At 45.6% G+C, this 9,590-nt stretch overlaps 1 long non-coding RNA gene across 1 annotated transcript; it reads right to left on the reverse strand.

The window, feature by feature from the left end:
- Positions 1-279: 279 nt before the first annotated feature.
- Positions 280-4,742, reverse strand: LOC118510402. Its single transcript, XR_004906004.1, has 3 exons — positions 4,135-4,742; positions 921-2,151; positions 280-821 (listed from the first exon to the last, which is right to left on the reverse strand). It is a non-coding gene; the product is annotated as an uncharacterized LOC118510402 (long non-coding RNA).
- Positions 4,743-9,590: the final 4,848 nt, after the last annotated feature.

The raw sequence follows: 9,590 nt of genomic DNA on the forward strand, positions 1-9,590 counted from the left end.
GCCAAGGAAGCCATAAATTGGCAGGCCGAGACCTCTCAAGGTTGTCGTGCCATCAGTAGACATAAAGAAAGAATAGAGACCACAGAGTGTTAAACTAGCGCAAACTGCAGCGAAAACTTATATCTAGGACCTAGCATCTGCATCACCTCCCTTCAAGAGTTCAGAAGATCTGAGGAGGTCTCATTTTCCTAAATCATGCCTTCGTTCTTGACGGATAGATGTAGATGCAGTCACCGAGTTGTTCTCCTTCCTTTGCAATGTATATTTGCCTTGATTTGGAGTACCTTTTGCTAAAATATTTTAAGAACTGGGTTCAAAGACGTAAGATTGACTCTCCTGCTATGGAGGTTATCTACTTCAGGAAGCCAGAAGGTGGCAGGCCTAGACTACTCAAGGCTCAAAGAGAAATTCCAAGGATCTATTTCCTACATCCTCCTTTAACTGGCGTTCAGAAGGTCTGAGTCTGGTCTGAGATGGTCTGAACATCCCGGTTCATATCTTCGTTCTTGGTGGATACATTGATATTGTTCTGGGGCAGTCTTTCAAGGTACCAAGCTGTCCTTCTTCTGTGATTAAAGGAAATTTTACATCAATAGAAATTTATTTAGAGTGAAATATCCGAGAAAAGACAATGAATCACACTCGAAGGATTGTTCATACTATCATCTACTAGCTGGAATGAAGAACTAGGAGATGTTGGAGCCCTAGACAAAGAACGTTTAATATTCCATCAGCCAGCTGTTAAACTCCTGTGTTAGACAACGAGTGTGAATGAAGCAAAATTAAAAAGGCCTGAAGTAGCTGTTAAAACTTAGAGGATCCTGAAAGAAACAAGATTTAAGTAGAGCCATAGTTCGGTCAACGCACTGTTTGAAGCCACCCATGCCCAATGAATAGACATCTTAGAGTACGATACTTACTAAATTGTTGAAACTCATGACTGGCAAGAGATCATATTCCTGGAAATACTTCTACAAGACTTTTCGGCTGGGCGTCAGGAATTATTTTACAAACACTTGACTCTTGAGCTCTAGTTTACCATCTGCGAAATATCATCTCCTCTCAATACCTGCATTAGAATGCTAATGTTTGTTTGACCTTGGCTCACTTTCCCAACTCGTGCGAAGCTGTAACGTAACAATTTGTGTTACAATTTAACCAAAACATTCCCACTTTCTGCGGCAACCACCGGCATTAGACACGGAGTGCAACACATTTTTCCTCCCCGTTCAAAGTTTCAGCCCAATCAATCCAATCCCCCTCCCCCCCACCCGATGTGTACGCCCATACTCAATCTTTTGCGCGTCAGACGCGGTTTCAAAACTCACTTACAGCCAGCTGTTACCACCTGGCAAAATGGGAAAACCGCAGCCAAACAAGCCACCAAACTACTACTACTACAACACTTTGGAAGTGTGGTGTTTCGTTAAAATGTGTCGAACATTTCGGAAACCACCGCAAAACAAACGCCTGCAGGAAAGGCCGAAGAAAATGTGAGCAGATTTTCGCGAAAATGGTAGTTCCACTTGTTTCGGTGGTGAAAGTACAATCGCCTGCTTTCGTCTTACTTTTGGGACGGAGTACGAATCCCTTCCAGTCCTTGAGGCAAGCGAGGACACGGTGCCTCTGCTGTGTGTGTGTCACATTTTCGCCGTGCGTTTCGGTTGGGATTTTGAGTCTTAAATCAACCCTCGTTACAGGGATTCGGGATTCGCCCGCAGAACAGTCCTTTGACAGTTCATCCCCTTTCCCGGCACGTCTGGTACGCCATGCAGCCGAGGCCTTTTAAATTGAGCACACGGCAACGGAAAATGATATTAGGCTCAAAAATTATGACAAACCGGCGATCGGGCTTCTTGGGCGACGTGCGTGCGTGTGTCGGCGGTGTTGTCGCCGTTCGTTACGCTCGTACGCTCGTCCTCAAGGTTGAGGACGTTTCTTTTTTCCACAAGGCAACTCACCCCGGAAGGCTTTCGGTTGCGTTGTGACGAGGTTTTTCACCCTTCAAAGCGTCGGTTTGTGGTTGATTTCTGTGGCGAAATGCGCTGATCGTAGGAGGATTGGTTCAATGGGGGTTATTATCTTACTTCTGGGTTTTAAAGTAATATCGGCACGCATGCAGCTGGAATTGGATGTGCAGGAGCTGGAGAGCTGTGGAGAGAGAAAGAGAGAGAGAGAGAGAGAGAGAGAGAGAGAGAGCGAGAGATTGGTCTTTACCGAGGGGATGATCGAATTTGATTTAGGTTTTTTTGTCGTGGTAGTAAAAAGGCAAGCGTATCAAAATTTATGACTTAAGTTCAACGGATTCGAATTCTACTAAAAAAAAATGGAAAATAGGGCTTTTTAAAAAATATTTGAGTCTCATCTCAGTATCTCTTCAAAGCAATGAAAACGCTCAACTACTGGCAAAGGATTGTTGGCATGTAAAGTGAATCTCAAGCAGTCCAATAAAATCTGACAGCATATTTTGTTGCGCAAATTAACACCTGACACAATTGTATGCTTAAAATCACCATCATAATGACGATTACAATGCCATTTAACCAGCCACTTACGCCTTATTAGCATACAACGTAGCAGAATGAATGAGTGAGAGAGCGAGGGAGCAAAATGGACACAAGAGACCGTGTTTATGGCTTTTAAAATTTCGCGAATTACATTCACTTCATTCATCGCAAACTCAGAGATGAAGCGATTCCTCCGCAGCCAACAGTGGCGTTACCCATCAAAATCTGACACCGGTACACGACACACGACGCGTTGAGACGGGTTTTAATGGTGTGTGGATGCATTTTATAGCATGCAGTAAATGTATCGCCGTATAAAACTGTACCCGTTCTGTCGTCCCAATCCAGCAAGTCTCCAAGAAAGCCAACCCATCGCTTCACAGTGACAGTAAATGTGTCAAAAGTCAAGTACAACCGGCGGGTGTCAAATGGTCATCATCAAACCATCTCAACCCTCGGCCCCAATCGGAGTCGGGAGTCCCACAATGATGTCATTAAAAATCGAGAAGACTTGTCATTTCGGCTGTCCCCTTCCCCAAGGGACCTCGCCGGGCCAGAGCATTTAATGACGGAATGGCTCATGAAATTCCTTAACCAGCCTCCGAACGCGGTCACGCGGTAGCGCGAAGTAATTAAAACATCAATTAAACAACTGTTTCCGGGTTACCGGGGTCTCGAACGGTCTGCCTGTTGCCAACGATCGTGGTTCATCCTTTCGTCATTTGGAAGAGGGGAAAAGGGATGAAAAGAAAAAAAGAAGTTGGACACTTCTCATAAACTCCAACGCTTCCGAAAGGTCATGAACCGACCGTTATCGACTAATCCTAAAACTCACTCACCGTAACAAATGGCCAGTGGAGGTTTTCCCGCTCTTCTTCTTCTGACGCTTTTCTACCGGGCAAGATTTCCGCACGGAATGATTTTTTTACTTTGGCAGGAATTCATCGCCAAAAAAACCCCTTTTATTGGGTGAATGGTCTGAACCGATGTCACCCGCACACCCGCATTCGACATTCGACTGATAAGAAATTCTTGTGTTCGTGCGTACTCTGCGAGGGTACAACATAACGGCGACCATCAAGGGATGGTTGAAGAAATAAAAAGAAAGAAGTCAACTATTCCCTCTCATCCTCTTCAAGGTTTTTTTTTACGCCCTCCCCCGAATCTAGTTCCAATTCGCTTTCCATTTAACCGATTCGGCTCAATGATAACGGCGGAACGATGTCGAGAAGGCTCGCGTACCGATGAAGACTAACGCAGGCGACCGAAATGACACTCATAAGACGCTGGTAATGGAGCTTGTAAGCACTGTCCAGCAGCTCCGGGAAGGATGTCCTTTTTTTTCTTCCCCTGTGCCGGATGACACCAGCAGCAGTGATCCGAACGCGCATTTTATGTTCTCTTTGCCAACGCTCGCCACGGTCCCTCTTTAGCCTGGGTCGTCAAATTTTATAGCCGTCAAGAACAGAAAGTTCCTTATGGTGCGCTTTCGGTCGGTGAAGAAATGCGGTACCCGTCCGCCGCTTACGGGTGGACAATTCCGCATTTGCGCTTGCTTTGCATCCGCCGTCGCTTGACGAAGTACGTATTGTGAATAACCGTGGATGAAGCTGAAGGATTTGCTTACTTGACAAGAATGCTGAAACCATTCGGGGATGTGTTTTTTTTTTTTTGTTTCGCTCGGAGCTCCGGGACCGAGGATTTTGCGTTAGGTTTTATTGCTGATGCTGAAGGGTGTTCAAATGGCAGTGTCAGTGTTGCGTTCTGTAAAGAAAAATACAATTCTTTTGTTTAAAGTGTGGTTTGTTATATGAAAACGACCATCGTAAATGTGTTTTAAATCAATCTTGTGGAGGATATGCCAGATGGAGTCGTGGACGTGTGGATGTAAACGCCCGTTGGTCAAGTTGAGGATACTAGATGGAATTATTTTTCTCCAAATACTTGATGAACTTGGACTTTGGAGCTTGATGATCCTTTTTCTTAAGGAATTTGACAGCTTTTCAGGTTCGATTCTCAGCTGAGGTAAAGAATCAGTAAGGCAAAATTTTGATAGCTGATAAATCATTTGATTCGGCCATTCCTATTCTCGCTAGGCAACGCTGTTCTCGTTATCTACATTAAATGGACCCTATGCGTTGTATCTCCTATGTCGTAAGGATCATTCATGCATTGGATCTCCTCAGATAGGACAGGGAACCAACTTCCACCTGCATTACAAATGGAAGTCGTTCCTGGAGCTTCACTAGCTTTTAGGTGGCTAAAAGGAGCTACATCTTCTTCTTCCTTGGCACTACAACCATCAAAGGATTCGGCCTCCCTTTTCGCATTCTGTTGCTAAACTTTCTGGTGACTTGGGAGGCGGTCTAGATGGGATCAGAACCCTGGTTCTACTCGGTATATAGGTGGTCTAGGAGCTTACAGTACTATCAAATTCAAAGGAAATCTTGGCAAATTAGAACACCTTATAGCATTGAAGAAGACCTCCCGATTCCAAGGTTCTAAGAGATTATAATTTTTGTTAAGTAGTTTGAAATATTTTGAAATGCAATAAGAAAATAAATTTTATGAAAAGAAGAACTTTAGGAAGTAAATTCGAATCCTTCTCAGCTGATATATCCAAATCGATCTCCAGAACCTCTCTAACAAAAAATCTCTTCTAGGTCCTTCAGTCATCACAAAACTATTTTCCCTGCTGAACACTGATGGCACATTTGCACTTGTATCATCGCACTCGACTGTTCATCATAGCCCGTTCCCTAATAGATACATTTGACCATTTCCGAGTACCCGATACCTCATCTCATTAGGCCACATACCGACCAACTGCCTCCGGTTGCACTAAATTGTCTAATTAGCCGAGCAACACTCTCCCTTTCGGCAATTGCCAACATTCACGTCCCAAAAATCCGGGAACCCATCGAGCCTACCCAACTAGCCCGCGGCCAAACGCACCGTCCATCCGAGCGCACTCCGCGTTTACACATTATGGTGTAATTGTAATTGGAAAGAATTAGAGGCGCAAGTGAATCCGGCCACGGCGCGGGGCAAGATTAGCTTTACACCGGTGCAACCTTCTGTTTTGTATGGGATGGATTCGCGTCCTGCAACTCGCGCTCACGCGCGTGAGGCAAGCGTTATATTGTTCCCCTGTGGCCTTCGCAGCGGGTGTTGCTTGGTTCGTACCCTGCGGGAGTTGTTACCCGAAGCGGGATTGGGATTGTGCCGAAGGGTCGGTGTGAAGGTATACGCGTCAAGTGGAATGTGGCGTGGCGTTGCTCGGAAGGGTCCTTTTGTTCCGATGCCGTACGGCCCGCACGAAACCGTCTGCACCGTTTCATCGAGTGCCATTGAGATGAGTTTTTTTCTTTGGCGTTTGAAAAATGAAGTCAAGTTGTCACTCCTTTTGTGTTGAACGAAAGAGAGGAGTCGAATTGGATGATCTTTATAAGGATTTTGTTAGTGAAAGGAATGTAATTCTTCGCAAAAGTTACCAAAACTCAGTGAGTAGAAGAAATTGCAACCAATGGACGAATCTCTCCCCAGCATCAGTGATTCATCCCTCGGACATTGCATGCATCGGGCTGCTTCCAAAGAAAATCCGTTCCACCGCCGCCGCTGTTCGGAAGGATTTAACTTGTTATTAATAATTGATTGATTGATGTTTTAAACTTCTCCCGATGAGCGTATTGGATTGGAATTCCTTCTTTGGTTTTACTGGCAGCAGGAGGACCCAGCAACCCTCCCACAAAGACACACACACACGACGCTACAAACCGATCAATCGTTGATTGTCTTTGCGAGGCTTTGCGCCGTAAGCTGGCAGCGTGTGGCCGAAAAGGGCGTCGGTGCAGAAAATGAGATTGAAATGACAAAACAGAAAATCGGCTTTAATCGGCGCCCAACGGTACCCCTGGCGCCCTATACAACAGGGTGACGTTTGTCTTCCTGTTCTGTGTCTCACTCTTCTTCCTTCTCTCCATTCTACGCTTTTTTTCCCTGGGGGGTGGTGTCGATGGGAACTGTCAACCCGAAGGGAACCGCAAAGGATTCGGATCAGGCAACAAACGAAAAAAAAAGAGCCTAGCAAGAACCGAAACGTGACATATGCCACGATTGGCAACCCGAAAAGCCGTTCCGGATGAAGCTCCGCTGGTGGTTGGGCTGGCCTGGCTGCTGATGATAATGAACCTCCTGGACACCCTTTACTGTCGTGTGGCTATCTTGGGTTCGGTGGGATCGTTGGGAAAATGCCTCGCTAGCTTGCCAGGCCACCACCAGGCCCGGGGATGTCTTGTGGAAGATGATAATGCGATTTTGATACATCCTGTATGACGTTTTGATGAAGGTGCACACACACACACACACATCCGGGGCAGTCATATCGACCATCCTCATCGACGTCCTTTGATGACCCCAGAAGGTTCCGGTCTCGCTTATCTTGATGAGTTTCGCGTTGGAATTAAGAGGGAGAAAGGGTCAGCATACTTGATTTGCAAATCGAGTGTTTTCGGGGGAAGTAGAAACAGTTCGTCGAGTCCTTGTCCCTAGATGTGAGATAAGGAATACGGTTTGGTAGGTGACAACGATTGCAATCCGTTTGAATGAAGTGAAGAATTAAAATCCTCCAACGAGGATCCTCGATAGATAGTTCAAAACAGTACAATATCTAGAACCACAATATGGGGATTTAAATCGAAACGTTTAAAATACCAAACTCCACATCTTCTGCGACTGCTTGCGGCCTGCAGAAGCCCAACATCTGCATTCCTCGGGACACCCGCCACCCATAAGCTATGGCCGCCACGGGGTTGCGCTAACGAAGTAACAATAACTCACACCGTGCACCGCAACTTTAACACCGCAACTAAATTATGTTCCACTTATCCTTGGAACGCACCGGCACAAGTCGCTCGCCCCTGCAACGGGCACGGCTACTCGGGCAAAGTGGGGAAATTCCTTGCAACTTTTCCACAGCACACAATTTTCGCCTTGGCCAACCACCCACCCACAGAACTCCGCTTTTACTCATTACAAGCCTCCTCCTGGCTCGCACCGCACAGTAGCAAACAAGGAACAAGCCGAGCTTCCTGCCGAACAACAGCCGCAACCTCATCATCGCAGCCCAAGGTTCTTGCCGCACCAGAAGTTTTGCCAGTTTGTGCGAAACACGGTGTGCGTGCGTTCTGGTCTGGGATGGTCGGGGCAAAGCAAATCGCCACTTTACAGCGCACCGGAACGAGCTAATTAAAAACACTTGCGGTACGGTTTTTATGTCCCGGCCCGGAACCGTTTGCTGCGCGTGCTTATATCTTCATACATCGGGCGGAAAAGTTTGGCATTCCTTGGCTCGCTCCCTGCCAGGCAAGGAGTAGCATGTGTTTGCTACGCTAGGGAAAACCGGGCTGGCTGATACTCTATATCAACCATTTTGTGGGTTGATTCACACAGCAATAGAAGTGGTTCTATTGCTTGTTGTGTGGTTTGCACAGTACAATCAAATGAGCTGAGTGTGTGTGTGTGGTGAGTATTTTGCTATATGTGGGAATGTTTAGAACGAGGATTGCTCAACATGTGTGTTAAACAATTGCAGATTGAGAGCTGTAATAGTCGAAATTTGAATACTTTACTAGTGACAGACCTTAAGCAGCGATGCATAGTAACATTATAAGCAATTTTTACTTGTTTATAAATATATTCAAGAGCAGATTAGAGAAAGTCACTGGATAAGAATGCTTGTTAAAAGTAAATTAGAGTATCTGCATGCGCTAAGAACAGACAAATTAGACTCTGGGCAATCGTCGATCGGCTCTGGATGATCGAGGAGTATCAGTCAGATAAGTCATGTGGATAAGCTCTCTCATTCTCTCTACTCTCTCTACTCTCTACTATATTAGACTTAATAATTTCAAGCAGTTCGATAGTCAGTCCTCACCACGGGCGACTGTCAAATCCGAATGGGGTTGGAGCCTCGGTCCTGCCGTGTGAAGGCCAGCGCCGCTGTCGCTAACTATCACCAGACCAGTCTCTATCACTTTCTTATCAATAACACTGAGATTAAATTATATTTTTTATAACAGTCACTTTGAATCCTTTTTCCCACTCCTTTCTGGGAAAGTTCTTTTCCTTTCCCATCAGTTTTCCTTTTTCGAAGAGCAACCATGCAAATGCCCTCCCTTCCAGAATTTTTAGGACATTCAGCATCTTTGGTTCCCACCTTTCCCCTTGTTTTGGAAAATTTTATTATTTCTGACCGGTTGATCACGCTTGTACAAACAAACACCACACTCACACACACACTCCTCTTTCCGATCAGCCACTACCCAGCACACAGCAAGAAACAAAAACGAATCTAAGGGTAAAATCATAATGAGAAATCTGTCACAAATTTTGATGGAATGTCAATATTTACCAACACGTCAGCTTGTGGGTTCTGTTTTGCTGGCTTGTTTAGCGTTTTTCGGTTTACAGATCTTTTTTTTCTTGGGTTTGTAGCTTCTCCTTCTACCTTCCTTCTTCCCCTAACCAAGAATGGCCACGATGACAGTTTTTTCATCGGAAAAAGGAAAGCTTGTGCGGGGAGTCATCTCCTGTTTTTTTTTCGGTTTTCACTTTTATTTCATCCTTGATCAGCAGTTCTTTTGTTTTACAGCCCTTCAAGTACGATGGAACATGCACGCACCCAGCCGAAGAGGACTTGAGAGCGTGTGCTCCACTTCAAGCCTCCTTCCAGCAAACAAAGAGTGCGTTCAAATGCCAGAAAGTGCATTCCGCGTCGAAGGAACCGCTAGAATGCTTAAGCTTCAACGCCACCAAGACCAGAAAAAAGACTCATTATTATTTAAATAAGACAACCCATCTCCAGCCATTTGTCGGTTGTGGTAACAGAAACTGACACTTTGCTCTCCCGATTCTCCAGAATCCTCACTCACAGGAATCGGATTTTTTCGATAAACAAATGTGTGCAGGAAGAGCCTAAACGCCGTTCCGAAGGCAAATATGCCGCTGAAGTGTGCCCATCCCTCCGGGGAGTCGCATCGGCTAACCACAGCGTTCGCAAAGGGAACCAGGGAAAGGCAGGAA

Source organism: Anopheles stephensi, chromosome 3 (assembly GCF_013141755.1).
Source record: "Anopheles stephensi strain Indian chromosome 3, UCI_ANSTEP_V1.0, whole genome shotgun sequence".
In the NCBI taxonomy this organism is placed as follows: Eukaryota; Metazoa; Arthropoda; class Insecta; order Diptera; family Culicidae; genus Anopheles; species Anopheles stephensi.